This window comes from Caretta caretta, chromosome 10 (assembly GCF_965140235.1).
Source record: "Caretta caretta isolate rCarCar2 chromosome 10, rCarCar1.hap1, whole genome shotgun sequence".
Classification (NCBI taxonomy): domain Eukaryota; kingdom Metazoa; phylum Chordata; order Testudines; family Cheloniidae; genus Caretta; species Caretta caretta.
In genome coordinates this window covers 81830401-81847196 of record NC_134215.1, presented here as the reverse complement: position 1 = coordinate 81847196, position 16796 = coordinate 81830401, and the positions used below count along the sequence as shown (strand labels likewise).

The 16796-nt window shown below is 42.2% G+C and overlaps 1 protein-coding gene across 7 annotated transcripts in view; it reads right to left on the bottom strand.

Annotated features, from left to right (window-relative positions):
- The window catches only part of LOC125643350 (uncharacterized), an 81444-nt gene that overhangs the window by 43397 nt on the left and 21251 nt on the right, over nucleotides 1-16796 (bottom strand). For 5 of the 7 annotated variants that reach the window (XR_012670326.1, XR_012670327.1, XR_012670321.1 and 2 more), the window contains 5 exons: nucleotides 10807-11012; nucleotides 9564-9682; nucleotides 8338-8493; nucleotides 6094-6233; nucleotides 5853-5981 (listed from right to left, as the gene is read on the bottom strand). The gene's annotated coding sequence lies outside the window, so the exon portion shown is untranslated. The remainder of the gene's footprint in view (nucleotides 1-5852; nucleotides 5982-6093; nucleotides 6234-8337; nucleotides 8494-9563; nucleotides 9683-10806; nucleotides 11013-16796) is intronic. The other 2 variants (XR_012670324.1, XR_012670323.1) reach the window with 2 other exon arrangements.

Below are 16796 nucleotides of genomic sequence, written 5' to 3'. Positions count from 1 at the left end.
TGGACTCTTCCACCGGTGTTCCAAGGCGTGCTTCCGAAGGTGGTGCCGCAGGTAGACCCAATCACCAGGCTCAAGAGTGTGACAGGCAGCAGAGGTGGGTTCCATCGGCCAAGCTGCTCGCACCTGCGAATGGAAGGAGCTCACAGCTTGCATTAACCCTTTGCAGTACTGGAGGAGCGTGCTGTGAGTTAGGTTTAGGTCTGGGGCTGGGGTAATAGTAGCCATTGTTCGCATAGGGCGTCCCATGATGATTTCAAGTGGACTCAATTTGTGTCTCTGGGATGGGGATGACCGAATTTCCATAAGGGCCAGTGGTAAAGCAGCTGGCCAGTTTAACCCTGTGGAACTACAGATTTTTGCCAGCTTATTTTTAAGCACACCATTTCGCCTTTCAACTGCCCCTGCACTCTGTGGATGGTAAGGGCAGTGCAACAGGTGGGTGACATGTAATACCTGGTTTAGATGTTGAACAATTTTTCCAGTAAAATGTGTTCCCCAGTCACTAGACAAAGTGGCAGGAATTCCCTTGGTAGGGATAATGTGGTTTAACAGACATTTTGCAACGGACAATGAATCAGCTTTGTGACAGGGAAAGGCTTCAATCCAACCCGAAAACAGACATAGTATAACTAAAATGAATTCATATTTCTGACACTTTGGCATTTTTACAAAATCAAGTTGCCAGTGTAGGAAAGGTGCTTGAGGCAAACCCCGGAACCCTTGTGTTACTTTTACAGATTTGCCTACATTGTGGCTTTGACAAGTAACACAAGCGGCACAGTGGCGGGTTGCAAAGGAGCTGAAATGGGGAGCCCACTACCCCGCCTTACTCATAGCGGAGACCATCCCCTCCTTGCCGACATGCAAAACACCATGTAGCAGGGCGGCTAGAGACGGGTAGAGTGAGAGGGGGGGGCTACAAAGGTACCGGTGGGCGATCGCCAAAGGGAATCAGAATGCAAAGAGCAACCCAAAGCACTCCAGGAGTCTTTCTCTGTTTCTGGGGCAGAATCCTGGAGCTGAGCGAGATGAGACAGCGATGCGTTACAGAGACAGAGAGGGGACCAAGAAACGCTTCTGGTGAAGATTTTATAGTGGCGGCATGTTTTGCAGCAGCATCAGCAAGTGCATTACCTTTTGCCACCTCGGTGTCTGCCGCTGAGTGGCCAGTACACTTAACAATCGCCAAGGCAGACGGTAGTAAAACTGCATACAGGAGGGCGGCAATGTAGGGGCCATTCTTGATAGGGGTACCAGTAGAGGTAAGAAAACCTCGAGCCTGCCAGAGGGTGCCAAAGTCATGCACAACCCCAAAGGCATACCGAGAATCAGTAAAAATAGTGGCAGAGAGCCCCTCGGCTAGAAAGCAGGCACGGGTTAGAGCAATCAGTTCAGCCACCTGGGCAGAGGTCACAGAGGGTAAGGGCGCAGCTTCTATGGTCTCAGAGAGAGAGACCACAGCGTACCCTGCAAGAAGGTGGCCTTGGTCATTTCTATAACAGGACCCACCAGTGAATAATACCAGGTCAGAGTTAGGGAGAGGTACATCTGAAAGGTCGGGGCACGGGACAGTGATAGCGGAGACAGTTGCAAGGCAGTCATGGGGTTCACCATCACTAGGTAAAGGAAGGAGGGTAGCAGGGTTTAACCGGGAGCAGTGCTTAACAGTGATATGTGAGGCTGAAAGCAGCAAAAGTTCATACCTAGTCAGGCGAGCAGAGGAGAGGTGAGCAGTGTTGCGTTGCAGAAGGAGAGTTTCCACAGAATGGGGAACCAGGAGAGTGAGAGGAGAGCGGAGGACAAGGGACTCAGACATCTCGACCAGGCGCACTGCAGCAGCTACAGCACGTAGGCAAGGGGGTAAACCCTGGGCTACAGGGTCCAAGGTTGCAGAAAAATAAGCCACCAGGCGATTTCTGTCACCGTGCTCCTGAGTAAGAACCCCGAGGGCACAAGCAGATTGTTCGTGACAGAAAAGGGTAAAAGGCTTGTCATAGTTAGGTAACCGTAAGGCAGGGGCAGAGGCTAAATTCTGCTTAAGGGAGATGAAAGCAGCATTTGCTTCAAGTGGCTATGGCATGGGGTTAGGTACAGAGGATCGAGTGAGTTCTTGGAGTGGTTTAGCCAGAGAAGCATATTGGGGAATCCATTGCCTACAGAACCCTGTCATGCCTAAGAATTTTCTGACCTGGCGTGGAGAGCAAGGCTGGGGAAAGCTAAGGATGGCTTGTACCCGGGCTGGATAGAGTGTACGGGAGCCCTGGGAGAGAAGGAAGCCTAGGTATGTGACAGAGGTTTGGCAGAGCTGCAATTTTGTGCGAGAAGCCTTATGACCCTTGTTTGCTAAAGCTGTGAGAAGTGTTAGTGAATCAGTTTCTGAAGCAGACAGAGAGGGGGCGCACAGGAGTAAGTCGTCCACATATTGGATCAGTGTGGATCCTGATGGGAAAACCAGATCAGCGAGATCCCTGGCTAGGGCTTGAGAAAAATAGGATGGACTCTCTGTATACCCCTGGGGAAGGGTAGTCCATGTATATTGCTGACCCTTGTAGGAGAAGGCAAAGAGATACTGGGATTCAGAGTGAACTGGGACAGAGAAGAAAGCGGAGCACAAATCTACAACAGTAAAGTGGGTTGCATTTGGAGGAATAGACGCTAGTATTGTAGCAGGGTTAGGAACCACTGGAAAAGAAAGTATGACAATATGGTTAATAGCTCGAAGGTCTTGAACAAATCGCCACGATTTGCCATCAGCCTTTTGAACTGGGAGGATAGGAGTGTTACAGGGGCTGGAACAAGGGACAATAATTCCGTGTTCTTTTAATGCAGATATAACTGGAGCAATCCCAGCCTCTGCCTCAGGATTCAAAGGATACTGAGACAGGCGAGGCAGAGATTTGGAATTGTCTACAGTAATCCGAACTGGGTCAGTATTTAATCAGCCCACTTCAGATGGGTGAGATGGCCATAGGGAGGAAGGAACCTGAGAGATTAGGTGCTCTAGGGACGGAGTTAAGGGACAGCAAGGGACCAGAGCGGAGAGGGAAGTTTCAGACAGGAGGGAGGCTACAGAATCACATAAGGAAGACTGAGGGGTTTGCCTCTTCCCACCACTGCATGAAGCAGTCTACTTCTCCTCTCTCCAATTTGGTTTTGGGAGGACGAGTTTGCTTTTTAAAGCGTCCACTCAATCCTTGTCCCAAGAACCTAACAGTGGCCACTGTAATTTGGGGTTCTCTAGGGCTAATTTGGACCATTTTTCAAGAAACCTACAAGAGTCCGGACCCCTCCTAAAATACATAAAATAAGCTGGAGTTCCCTTAGGGAACTGTTCTACCTTAGACTTCTGATTACCCATCTAGGAGGACTTCACACAGCACTCACACAAGAAGGAAATTCGGGCTCAGCAGAGCGGTACCCGGTGCAACACCTACTGCCTCAACTGCCCTTGCTTTCACACCAGGGGTTATACCCAAGGCGTGGTGCGGCTGCAGCTGTGCAGATTCCACTTATTCAGACCGTGGGGATGGGGATCCCTTGGTCAGCCAGTCTCCGGACAGAGATGGCTCCCAGATTCACACACACACCACAAGGAAGACGGATAGACACAAAGACAAGACAGTCCTCAAACCGGTTAAAGCACAAAAATAATAATTACCTGAGACGTCTCATTCCAGAAGCTGGATCCAAAGACCCCTACCCGAACAGAGTGGGAACCAACAAGTTCAATGGCGTAGACTGCGCTGCTGCTGTGTACCTTTCTGTCTTGTGGAGGATCGCTTGGACTAAGCGTCCAGGCGCCGGCTGCCACGATCGTCCTGCAAGGCAGTCAGGGATCACACAGCCTCAGTGAAGCCGCTTGCCATCTCAGTGGAACCTCCAAATTGTCAAAGTTTGACTCAGACTCACAATTTATCAGACCACTCTGTTTTATTAGCAAAGCTGCTCTGCTAATACATTTAGAAGTGAGCCCCCCGAGTGGGGCTTGTGTCTTTTAATTTATACAGTTTTTTGGAGAACAAGTTACAGAGAAGTTACAGACAAAAGAAGAAAAAGATTTTAGTCACCACCTTTCGAGATCCCTGAGACCAGTCACGTATCTTCAATTACCTGCCACCCTTATCAATCTCCTTTAACAGCTTCCAGTTAACTTAACTAATTGCCCTTCACACCTTCCATTCTGATGCCTGCTTCTTAGACACGCTGGCTCTATCTTAATTGCTTCTCCATTCAAAAGCTAACTGTCCCTATGTGTGCTCCCTCAGATACTTTGTAACATGTTTGGCATGCCCTCTCATATACAATGTATCCAGCATGTCCCCTTATACAATGTTATACTTCCACAGTACCATCTGCAAACTTTATAAGTGTACTCTGTATGCCATGATCTAAATCAGTGGTCCCCAACCTTTCTGTGGGAATAGCACATTCCTATTCCCAAAAGACTGTGGCGGGTGCCGAACACCCCGCTGCCGAAATGCCGCTGAGAAGCGGCAGCAGAAAGAACAGAACCGGACCCAGAACTGATCCCTGCAGAACCCCACTCGTTATGTCCTTCCAGCATGACTGTGAACCACTGATAACTACTCAAAATGTACAGATAGGCAGAGTAAGAAAAATGTTTGAGAAATTTTTTGGAGTTTAATTTAAGGATATTTACTTTGTATATTTTGACCTGTGATGTGTTTTAACAGTTATAAAGCTTCAACTTTTTGAATCTCAAAGTCTACTGTCCTTATTGTCTACTCCCTGCCCATGCCCAATTTCCCATACCTGTAACATTTAAAATAGAAAATGCTTAAAACCCAAAATTTTGCATAACCGTGAACATTTAAAATAGATAAAAATAAAAAAAATGCTTAAAAATAAACATCAATATTAACAACTGATATTAAAAAATATAGGCAACCCTAAATGACTGTAGAAATCCAGCAATAAATTGCTGGGACAATATCAAAAGCCAAATGTTGCTATGGCGCTAACAAGCATGAAATAACTTAAATCAGGTGGTAGTACAACCAACATCAATCCGAGTCCAACCCAAATAAACTGCTACTTAGTTATTGAGAAATCTGGAGTTCTATAGTGACTCGGGGGCAAACGATGGCATCTCCCACACCCAATCATACGTGCCGAATGCCCTGAACACAGAACTAGTAAGACCCTCCCCATGGAGTATCAGCCATGGAAACCACCATAGCCTATAGGCTGTAGCAGATGGCACTGCATCGCCTGTAAGGGAGTGTTCCGTCTCCAAACACTTTTGGAGCACCCCTAAACACAGTCTGTTTACTCTGCCAGGATTATTATACATTTAAAGGTGGGGACGAAAAAATGAATGATTCTATTTTAAACACAGAGGGCCAGATTTTCAAAGGTATTAAAGGTGCAGATAGGCGTCTAGTGGGAATATCAAAAAAGTTAAGTGCCTGACCCGCATTAATTTAAATGAGACTTAGGCATCTAACCTGTTTACGTGCTTTGACAATCCCCTTAGGTGCCTATCTGCATCTTCAGGCATCTACATACCTTTGAAAAGCTGGCCTTCGGGCAACATGGAGGAGGATCATTGATACAGACTTGGACATGCAGCAACTGGAGAGGATTCCCTTCCACCACAAAATTCTTGCTGCTGACTATAATTTACGTTGTTATTGGTTTACAAAGCACCCCAATTCATTGAGTATGACTTCCAGACAATTAAGAGCTGAGAGAATATGACAGTCAGATTGCCTGTATAATGACATTACTATCAATTCTGAGTAAAATACAACATTCCAGGTATGTAAAATTGTCATTATCACCAGGCTATCTAGAAACCTTTGCAAAACAACTTTGCCACTAACCCTTACCCCCAAAAACAGGAATATAGACTGTGGATGGCAGGCTGCACAACTGTTCAATTTCTCATGCTCAGATAGGCTGCTTGTCTTCAGCGCTCATTTTCTGCCTGTAAGTTCCTTTGTCACAACGTTGCATGGCTGAAACACATATGTCAGGCAAAATAACTTGCTAGCAATGTTTGGAATATCATAGCCATAATACTGGCCGTTCCCATTCTAAATAATATTTTGCAAGGAAATTGTTAAAAACCTGATATTGGTTGATGATGCTTCACATATGTTTTGAATCTTCATAGTCATCACTTCCCAAATTTGGCAGATATGTCTCTGACAGTGAAATTCAGCAGCACCAGCCATATCTTTAAAAAGCCACCAGTGTTGGTTCATTTTCTGCAATCAGAACAGTTGATATGTTTCAAAGCTGCTCATATATCAGGGCCTTCATTTTCAGTAGGTTTCCACTGAAGTGCTTTGAAAATTTGCAGGTGCATCTGTTTCTCCATTGAGCAACTTGCATTTATACATCTCAGCTAGCCTTTTTACATACAAAGCAGCCAATATGAGGTTGATTTTTGAAAGTTCAAAAGCCCAGGCCGACTAATAAAAATGAATATATAGTTTGACACAATTTTTACATTCAGTTACCATGATCATGCGCACAAATCAGATATGTGCACATGCAAACACATAATAAGACAATTAAAGATAATTTACACACACAAATACCCTATTTGCAGGCATAACCATGGTAACTGTGTATATAAATTTGGCATGCAATTTTGCACATTTTTTCATGCTACCCTAGGCTTCTTATATTTTAGATCCTGTGAATCTATTTATTTTCTCACATGAACATCCATTTCCCTATGTAAACAGTATTTTTGGTGCAGTTTGAGCAGCCCACTTAGACTGGTCCCCCAAAAATGCCCACAGAAATTTTTCACGTCTATTTTCATACAAATTAACCAGTTAGACATGCATTTACCTGATTTGCAAGCGCAACTACCTCATAGTAAATACAAATGAGTATTCATGCAACATTTCTCAGGGCAATTTCAGAAGTAGGGGAAATAACCAGAGCTGCAGTTTCAAACACTAACTTTGCATGATTTCTAGAACTAAACAAACTACCAGAAGAACTTTTAAGACTGTATTTTAATAAATTATGAACATCCATTCTTTACATATTTCCATTCTTTTAGTTTTAGACCTTCAGTCCCATAATTAAGGTATAAAGAAGCCAAATATGTATAACAAGAACTGGGAGAGAAGATATTTTAAATATTTCAGTAAAAACAGGAAAATTGTCTGTAATGAAGACATCAGATCAAAATATTATTACAGCTTATTTCCAGAATGTCTAATGTGATATTCATAGACTACAGAGGAAAGGATGGGGAATGTGTTTCATTCAATTCCCTTTTTACTGTTTGGCTTTTAAATATACGTAGGATGTTGTAACTTCTGAGAATTTTCAAATTCAGAGCAATGCAGCATAAAAGAAGCAAGAATACTTTTGAGTCTCTGAACATTTCCCTAGCTTAGATCCAAACAGACATTGCAGTGTAAAAGTTTGCGTATTAAGTTTCACTCAGAATGCAAACTAAATGTTGAGTAAATGCAGATATTCTGAACAGCTGTTATCTAAAAAGTCTGATCCGGAAACTGATACCATAAACACAAAGGGCTAACTTATCAAAACTTTGTTGCACACATAATAATGACACAATGTGTTTTGCATGCCTAATTAAGCCCAATTTGTAGCTAAGTAAGCAATGAATTTCAAATTGTGATTGTGAAATGCTGGTGTCTTATTTGCATGCTGCATAGGTGAACGCATGCTGTGAATGGTCTATAAAAGGGATTTGACTTGGTCAGTTTCCTAAATTTTGTCATAGCATTTCTTTGAAGAAAAATTAGTCAGACCTTCACTAATACCAATTTAAATTGAAACGGGGGCAAAGGAATTTTGTTGGGGGAAAATCCCAAGTAAAGTACTACATTTATGTTAGGAAATACATATAAAGAGTCAGACCAACTTGTTGATATGTCTCTCTTTTTTGGTTATATGTTCTTTAGGCTTAGCAAGTGACAAAATCCATTTTGAATATTTAAAATTCTGTATTTAACATCCAAAATTCAATTCCGGGTTCTGGTTTTGTGAGGTCTAAAGGGAGAAGATATAAGAATATTCCCTCTTTTCATTTTCCAGGGATTGGACCACAGCAGAACTGTACCTGCCATGGATAATGATTTAACAAATAGAGTGAAGGTCTCTGTCTGTTTGGACCTTTCTACAACACATGGCAATGTCAACCTTGGAATTCTTTTAATTTGATAACAAGCCATTGTGAGGTTCTGCTGGGCACAGCCTGGCCACTCCTTGACTCTGACCTGTCACAACAATCTGTGATGGTGCTGATGGGAGAGTTTGGATCCCAGCCATTTGGCCTGTGTGCTGTCATGCCTCAATGATCCATTCTGAGACACTTACTCTTTGGTGTCTTTATGTTCCCTTTGAGGTTCATCATTCAGCAGTAGAACCTGGATCTCCATTGTTCGGAGTGACTCCCAGTTTGACACAGATCTACCACAGTGCTGTCCCAGTTCAGACCAACCTCCCTCACGATCAGTCTTGCATGTCGCAAAACTAGGATACCGAATTAAGGCAAAACAAACTGTCAGCCACTCCTAGGTATTTGCTCCTTCTCAGGCAACAGTTTCAATAATTCCCTTTTACCACATCCTTTGTAGAAAGCCTGGGTGCTACATGGACCTTGTGTATTTTTGGTAAGTGTCTTGCCTCTGTCACAAGAGCTTCGTACTGGCATCTTTGAAACTGTCAGATGAATACCCCTGTTCAGCAGGCTCAAATGCTGGTTAATACTATTGTTGTTTCAAGGCTTGATTATTTCATATCTTTATTCACAGGCTACAGTACTAACAGGATAGAACTGTCCGCAGCTCTTACTAAGTTGTTTCAGTGCATTGCCCCTGTTTTAAAGGTCTTTCATTGATTTTTTTGCAAGTTTTCTTATTCCATTACAAAGCCGTCCATATTAGCAATATATTGCCTCTTTCATCACGTCCCTACATCTTCACTGAGATCTGAATCTGCTGATTATGTGGGATGCACTGAACACACTACTGAAATAATGGCAGCAAGAGCTTTCAATAATTTGCTGCATGATGGTTGAATCAGCTTCCAGTTGAATTCCGGAGCCAAGTCCGTCCTAATTTTTAAAACTAAAGACACTTTTGCTTTTTAATTGCAAGACACCCTCTTGGGACTTCTCTTAAGGCCATTACATAAATACATTTTTGTTGTGAAAATTTTATTTTGGCTTTGTATCCCAGATATATGTCAGAGACTGGCTTTTCTCAAAACCACCTATACATATATACATGACTTTGGTCCAGCTGAAGGGCCCAATCACGCTCATTGAAGAAGATAACAGTTTTACCTTTTTCAGAGTAGCAGCCATGTTAGTCTGTATTCGTAAAAAGAAAAAGGAGTACTTGTGGCACCTTAGAGATTAACCAATTTATTTGAGCATAAGCTTTTGTGAGCTACAGCTCACTTCATCGGATGCATTCACAAAAGCTTATGCTCAAATAAATTGGTTAGTCTCTAAGGTGCCACAAGTACAGTTTTACGTTTGACTAGAACAGTACTACAATTGAGCGCTACATTAAATTCCTTTGTCTGAAATTACTTACCAAGAGAATCTTTTGGGTATGGATGTTGCAAGACCAACCACTCCAGAATAAAGACTGGCTCTGTATCAAATTTAGTAGCGTACATGCTGTTACCACCTTGCTAACCCAGCAGACTTGTCCTAAGGAAACAGAAGAATAAGAAAATTGAGCTTACAATGGCCTTAGGAAATTCACCCCTGTGCTGAAGTCTAGCAAAAGACTTACATACCACTTAACTCCCACTTAAGCCATGGGAGGGTGGGAATGTGACATTTACGAGACAACTTTAAAATGCAATACATTTACCTAGAAAAAAAAACCAAGGAGGTAAATCACCTCCTCTTCAATATATTCCTACACAGTAAAAATACATCCCAGATTTTTTCCAGTTTGGGTCACTCAAAGTTACTTCAGTTGTTTTTAAACATTTTTGTACAACACCCAGCGCACTGGATACATGCTTTATAAATGTGACCAAATAAAAGAATTGCCCAGCTATGACCTTGTAAACAAAACATTTCTGTGATACTTTTCCCTAGAGCGATGTAGATAGAGCATATGTTACAAATCAAGGTCTTCACACACAGCCTGAATAAATAGGGAGTTCCACAGACATCAGAATCCTTTCCCCAATGGTCACTGTTGCAGTCTTAAACTACCGTTAACACCTGTGACTGCTCAGAATTAAGTCCTTCCCTCCTGCCTAAAGCTTTCTCTGCGCTAGTACACATGGAAAACTTGTGAAACACACAGCTTTATGGTATGCAGGGTGTGGGCACCTTGTAAGACTCCCCATCTTGCTGCCCATTAGATCTTCCCTACCCAGAGTGGAGGGGGAAGTGCACCTAAGAACCCAGCTCTGTTAGGGTCCTCAAACACTTTTATTGTAATACAGCTTAATCAAAGATGTGACCTAGATCTGACTGCTATAGATCTGGCCTATACTGACCAGGAAACACATCTAACCAAGCATTCTTTACCTTTACTGTGGAATCTGAATTATAGTTACATGATTTCTAAAGAGTTGGGACCTATGTCTGCTCCTGATGGAGCCAACAGAAAAACTCCCATTAACTTCCGTGAGACCAGGTTGGGATGCTGGTATATGCTCATTCCTCTCTGGCAACAGCCTACTATATTTATCCCTAGATAATATTTTGCTTCCACCACTAGGACATTAATGTTGCAGACACGCTGGGATCCTGCCTTGTCAGATTCTAACTAGAATGAATGGCTTCCCCTGTATTTATCTCTCAATACGTACTATCTTTTCACCTCTTTTTCAGCTCTTCATTATGTTTTTCATTCTTCAGTCTGTTTTTAGCAGCCTCTCAGCTACAGCTTGCACTTTTTTCCATGGATTCCCTTGCTTCAGCTAGAAACTATCTTCATGTTTTAGCACTAGTTAGTCAGGATTTCAGTCTGTCTATGCAAGTCACTCCTCTCTTTGGTTGTTTTCTTCCCAATCACCTGAAAAAGTGGCTGCATTTACTTAATAAATGAGCATACAAATGGGAGATGACATGTAATATAGTCAATGGAAATAAAACCACGTTCACAAAATATGAAATGCGTGTACGGATGATTAAGTAAAATAAGCTAGTATGCAAATTTATTTGCAAGATTCAATAATATCAAGGGAGACATTCTACCTAGCAGATCAGGAAGTTAAGATTCTTGGGCTCCACTCCCCCGTGTCCCTGGCTTCTGTATGATGTTGGTCAAGTCATTCAACCTCTTGTCCCTCAATATCCTATCCATAAAATGGATGAAATATTACTTCCCTACTCACAGGTCTTGTGAAAATTGTTTACAATGTGATTGCTACAAGAGATGGAGCTTCAAGCAGTTGTCCCTGGCTCAATCGGGTCCTGTTGGGAAAGAATCAGCAAACATCTCTAGAGACATGACTTTTTCCAGAATAGAAGCTGCACTTTGTGAGGTCATCAGTGATGGACATCAGGCTGTCATCACAGAGGCAAGGTTTAAGCCCCAAAGTCTTTGCATCAAGCAAAAGGTTGGGTGACAAGAGAGAAAAAATGGCCAACAGGGTAGAAACTATTTAGACAACTGCACTAACCCTACTAACAACTCCTAGAACTAAAATCTAATCGTTGGGGTTTTTTAGAACACTATTTCAGAGGAACCACCATTGCATCCTGACACACTGCCAGAAAGCAGAGAGAGGTGTTTGGGTCTGCATGTTAGAGATAGCTGGAAAACGAGTTTCACAAAAGAGTTGGAAATTATTTTTGCTCTGCAGGCTTCAAGATGGAATTATTTTTCACTTACTGGATTTTTTTTTTGAAAAACTTTATTGACCTCCCTCTCATCCAATTATCTTCCTTGAAAAGTGGAAGGGAAAAGAAAAAAATAAAAATGAAAGATTCTCTCTCTCATTTGGAATTTTATTTTTAAAAAATATAAATTTTGGAAAATATGCATTTTGTGGAAACGTTGGCCTTTTTTGAAAATCTTTTACATATTAAAAAAACCATGAAAATTTTGACCAGCCCTATTCTTCTCCTTTTCATGCCCACAGATAGAGGGGGCGGGGGAAGGGTTGGGGGGACACAGGGTGCATGTGGGCCCCAACAGACACTAAAGTTTCCTGACCCATCCATGCACCATGAATGGGATCCACATGGATAGTACTTGAAGAATTGATGTTTCAGTTGATCCTTGCTGGTCATTCTGTGCAAAGAATGTGATTCCAACTGTACCAGTGACAGAGAAGAGATGCAGGATACACAACTTGGTGCAATTAAGGCAGAATCCAAATGTAAGGACAAACAACACTCTGACATGTCGTAGTTTCAGATTAGCATAATAGCTCATCACCACCCTTCTTATAATGGAAGCATGAAGAATTTCAGAGATTTTCTTATGCAAAATCATGACACACTACATTGGAGCTGCATTTCTAGGATCTTTGCTCTAGGACCCACACTCCTGCTCTGACTGAAGTCAATGAGAGTTTTGCCATGGACTTCAATGGGAGCAGAATCAGTACATGTCTAAGGCTCAGTTAGCTCATGATGTATTCTATAAAAGACATAGTTTATAACTGATCCTCCATTTAGAACAGCTCTTTCTCAAAGAAAACCCGCAAAGCCTTTGCTCAGCATACTAAGCAAGAACAGATATATAAAAACCCTCATTTCCCCATTTTTATCCATACGAGAGAAGAGAGAACAGCTGTAATGTAATATCTTCCCTTCTACCAAAACAAAGACATGAAGAAACCCAAAGTTGGGAAGAGTAAAAATGTTATTAATAGTAAAACTGAAACATGATATCCTTGGAAGGGAATGAATGAAATGGAAGGGGCGGGGTCCTTCTCTACTGGTCTGTACACAAGACTGGCTGTCAGGGGAGAATAATCCCCCCCTAGTGCATGGGTGAATTTATTGTCTGTGTTATGCAAGTGTTCAGGCTAGGTATTAGAAATCCCTTCTGCCCTTAAAATCTAAGAATTCCTGAATTAAATCCCAGTCTCTGACACTAACCTACTGTAGGACCTTGAGCTAGTCACTTCCACAAATGATTAAACAAATGGAATTTTACTTACATCTCACTGGTGTGTTGGAAGAGTGAGTTGTGAAGACAAAGTGTTATATATTATTAATGAGAGACAGACTGATGCCTTGGTGATACTGCAGTTCAGAAGATTTGATTTTAATCACAGTCCTATTCCAGTATAAACATCTGAAAAAGTCCAGTAAGGTTTTGGTGCCAAATTCACATCTGGTGCAAAGGGAACTGTAGCCATGTCTGCTTAAGCCATGTCTGAGGTTGACAATTAGATCAAAATGTTACACTATCTCTTCTCCCATCTTTATGGCTTATACTATAAGCGAAAGAGTATTGAACACAGCACAGATTTTATTTACTGCTGGCCGGAGTCACTTCAGCAGCTGCACTAGTAATTATAATGCTAGCTGTATCCTGTGAATCACATTCCTCATATAGTCCGCTGCCCAAGAACTGTCCTCACTTTTATCTGCACTACTTACAGTGCAGCTAGTGCAGCACAGTAAATGCCTCTCTACAAAAAGCAGTGTTTCTTGTTATTTTGAGGGAAAATAATGATTATACTCTGCTCCTTTAAAGAACCTGCTTTACTAGATCAAGAACTAATCACTATGAAAATTAAGTTGTGGTTCTTCTCTCAAATGAATGGAGCTGGGCAAATATTCCTAAACATTATCCAGATTTTAAATGTTAGTTAACTATTAAAGCTCCTTTTGCTTCTCATGCTAGATCTTCTATGAGACACCATATTCTTATGCCCCTTATGTTTTGGCCTCCTGCAAGAATCTGAGTGATCAAGCTTTAGTAAGACAAATGGTCACAGAAAATGAGTTTTGTCCACTGACTTCAAGACAACTGGGATTGGGCTTTAAAGAGGATCTGTGAATTTTATCTATTTTGTTACTCATTTGCCAAGCTTTTAAGTCTCTCTGAAGTTCTTCAGTCTTCTTTAGTAAGAGTTAAATAATTCACAAAAAGCAGTCTTCCTCTAGAAACTTACTTTGATATAATCGTCAAATTATTACCTTACTGTTTCACCACATTTCCCAGATTAATGACAAATATATAATCAATTCTTGGTTTGGAATCTTGGTATAGCCCCTTCTTAATCTTTGGTCATGTTGAAAATGGTCTATTTTTTGTCTCTCTCAGACCATTATTTTATTCTACCATCTCATGACTTGGGAGTTTATGCAATAACTTTTGAGAACTTTATCAAAGGCTTTTTGAGATTCCAATGAAATCACACAGTTTTCCTTTTTCCACTCGGTTGAGGACACACTCATAGACTTCTGGTAGATTAGAGAGGCACAATTTGATATATGTTTAATCTCAAATCTTTTACCTATGTCAGATACACAATTCATTACTGCCTTTTGGTTTTGAAGGAAATGCAGTTCTCCAAGCAGCTTTTAGCAATTTCCTCTGCTGAGCTGTAAGGATTTTACTCAATGTGAGGGAGGAGTTTTATTTACACAGATACTAGACCAAATTCTGCCCTCAGTTACACTGGCATCAATGAGTTACTCAAGATTTACACTGGTTTAACCGAACCCAGTTTGGCTGTGTGTTTAATTGTTACACGTTTTTACACAGAATAAACATTTTCTTTCTAAAAGGTCTCAGCACAACAGGAATACAAATGGATTCGTAATTCTTTTAAACTGTAAACATCCCCCTGCCCTTCCAGTGGGGCTGGAACATTTTTAATAGTGAGAGTGCTGAAAGCCAGCCCCCTTACCCCTGCCCACTCCCCCCGCCCCACCCCTGCCCAGCGAGGCTGGCGGCCACTGCAGCACCCCCCGCATCTCTGGTTTCCGTGCCCATGTGCCCTTCTGGGACCCCACACACAACAACATTGGGCAGAGGACTCTGAAGAATGAAACTGACCCATCTATTTCTTTTGCCCAGGCTGAATCAAATGTCAAATAAATGGTGAAAATTAGATTATAAAAAGTCACACAGTCTCCATCACTTTAAATCTTTATACCAAGCCCAAATAACTTTCTAAAAGATATGCGATAGTTCAGAGGACAGGTTACTTACATTATACCATAACAAGTTCTTTGAGATGTGTCCTGTTACGGTTGTTCTACTTGAGGTGAGCATGTGCCCCATGTGCATTCAATTGGACATTTTTATCACCAATGCTCGTTCGGTCCACGAATGCGCCCTCAGCCATTCTCATGACCCATGCTGAGAATATATAAGACTGTGATGGATGGGCCACACTCAGTTCTTTCTCCACTGCAAAGCCACAAGGAGATGAGGCTCTGAAGCAGAGGGGAAAGGGAGCGGATAGTGGAACACCCGTAGGGGAACACATCTCAAAGATCTAACCTCTCCTTCGCGTGGTGTCCCTATTGGTGCTCCACTTGAGGTGACTCCCAAGCGGTATCCCCTGAAGGAGGTGGGAGTTTGGAACTTGATTTAGGGCTGACTATTAAACTGCAGAGCCAAAAGCAACATCTGCCTGAGAAACATCAACTACAGGATAATGGTCTTGAGAAAGTGTGGACCGAAGCTCATGTAGCACCCTTGCAAATCTCTACAATAGGAATGTCCTTCAGCAAAGAAGTGGACATGGACTGAGATCTGGTAAAAACTGTACCAGAACTATAAACCTAGGTCAGCATAGTATGTTAGTGGCTGTATAGCAAGAGAGGATAGAGACGGAAACCCAGCTGGATAGTCTTTGTATGGACATTGGCACTTCTTTAGCTCTGTCCACAATACAAACAGTCTGAGAGAAGCTCGAAAAAGGTCTGGCCCTGTCCAAATAATATGCCAGCACCCTCCTAACAGTTGGCAGCGGCAAAAAGATCTATCTTCAGAAATTCCCAGGTAAGAAACATCTGAGTATTGATTTGTTTAGTTTCCACTCATTATCTTAAGTGAAGAGTATTCGGAGGTCAGCCGCCACGGTGTTTTGGAGGCTGCATAGATAAAATATGCACCAGTTCCATAACTTTATGGCCTATGCAAAGAGAAAAGGAAATCTGGATTGGTCTTGTATCACAGGAGAAAGTGCCGTCAGGCATACGTTAAAGCTCTGATTTCCAGAATGGTGCTGTATAAGATGAAGTCCACCTGTTTTGATAGATAGGGAATTCAACTTCAGAAGTATACTGAGGAGGGAAGTGTTGGAAACTATTGTAACAGCGGGAGGGGAAGAGTTGAATGGAACCCCTGAACACACCTTGTCTGGATTCCGCCACCAGTTGAGAGAGAGAACAGTACACAACAGGGAATAGAGAATAACTTTACACTGTCTTGCTGGGAGTATAAACTGTCCAGAACCAAGTATGGAAGCAACGCATATGTAGAGAATTATGTAGTGCAACAAAGTACATGCTGCTTTGTGCCCAAGGAGTTGCATACACAATCTGGCAATGACCTGATGGCCCAACTGAATTTGTGCAATTAAGTGTGAGGAGTGAAGAATCTGTCCTCTGATCTATCATGTGGCATTGAGAGTGGGCCCTACGAACTCTACCCTTTGCACAGGTAAGAGGCAGGGACTTCCCGGTGTTGAGCTGAGGACCAAGCCTGTTAAACAGAGCTACAGCCAAGGTTATAGCAGTTCTGTTTCTGACCTTGGTATAGGAATGCCCCTGAGAAGCCAATCATTAAGATAAGGGAAGACAATTACCCACCAATGGTGAAGCTGTGCAGTGCTTATTACAGTAACTTTTGTGAACACTTTGAGGGTGGTAGACA